Below are 576 nucleotides of genomic sequence, written 5' to 3'. Positions count from 1 at the left end.
CGCAGTCGACAGGATTCGAACCTGTGCGGGGAGACCCCAATGGATTTCTAGTCCATCGCCTTAACCGCTCGGCCACGACTGCAGGTGTCAATTGCACGCATTCGGCTTGGTCAGCGTCGCGTTGCAAGCTCTTTCTCTTTTGTTTGCGAGCGTTGCTGTCGCACGAGCGGCCAACCTTTTCATTGTCCACGAGGTCACTTCAACTGTATTGTTCGCGATGTAGCGCGCACGCAGTGAAGGTACTGGCTGCGTGTTTGGCCAAATGCAGGGAAAGGAAAAAAAAGAAAGAAACAAACAAGAGCACGACGCAGATTCAAGAAATAGCCATTGTAGGCGAGATATCCGTCCTTAAAATAGTACCGCCAAATGAATTGGTATTAAATTTCACACTCACCCTAAGTACCCCCCAGCAGTTTAGGGCGACCTTCACTAGACCATCCGATGCATTTCCTGACAAACTTTCGAGATGAACATCTCGAAATTGGTGCTCGACTTACGATTGATGCTAACCGAAAATTACTTCACTACTACTCGGCTTCAGTTTCGCAGTTGCACCCACCGTGGCGGCTTAGTGGC

General features: G+C 49.7%; 1 non-coding gene across 1 annotated transcript; it reads right to left on the bottom strand.

Moving 5' to 3' along the window:
• TRNAS-AGA (transfer RNA serine (anticodon AGA)) lies at positions 1-82 on the bottom strand. The gene has a single exon. It is a non-coding gene; the product is annotated as a tRNA-Ser (tRNA).
• Between the last annotated feature and the right edge of the window lie 494 nt (positions 83-576).

This window comes from Dermacentor variabilis, chromosome 1 (genome assembly GCF_050947875.1).
Source record: "Dermacentor variabilis isolate Ectoservices chromosome 1, ASM5094787v1, whole genome shotgun sequence".
NCBI classification, from domain to species: Eukaryota; Metazoa; Arthropoda; class Arachnida; order Ixodida; family Ixodidae; genus Dermacentor; species Dermacentor variabilis.
The sequence above is the reverse complement of the archived record's forward strand: the minus strand, read 5'-3'. Positions and strand labels throughout refer to the sequence as shown.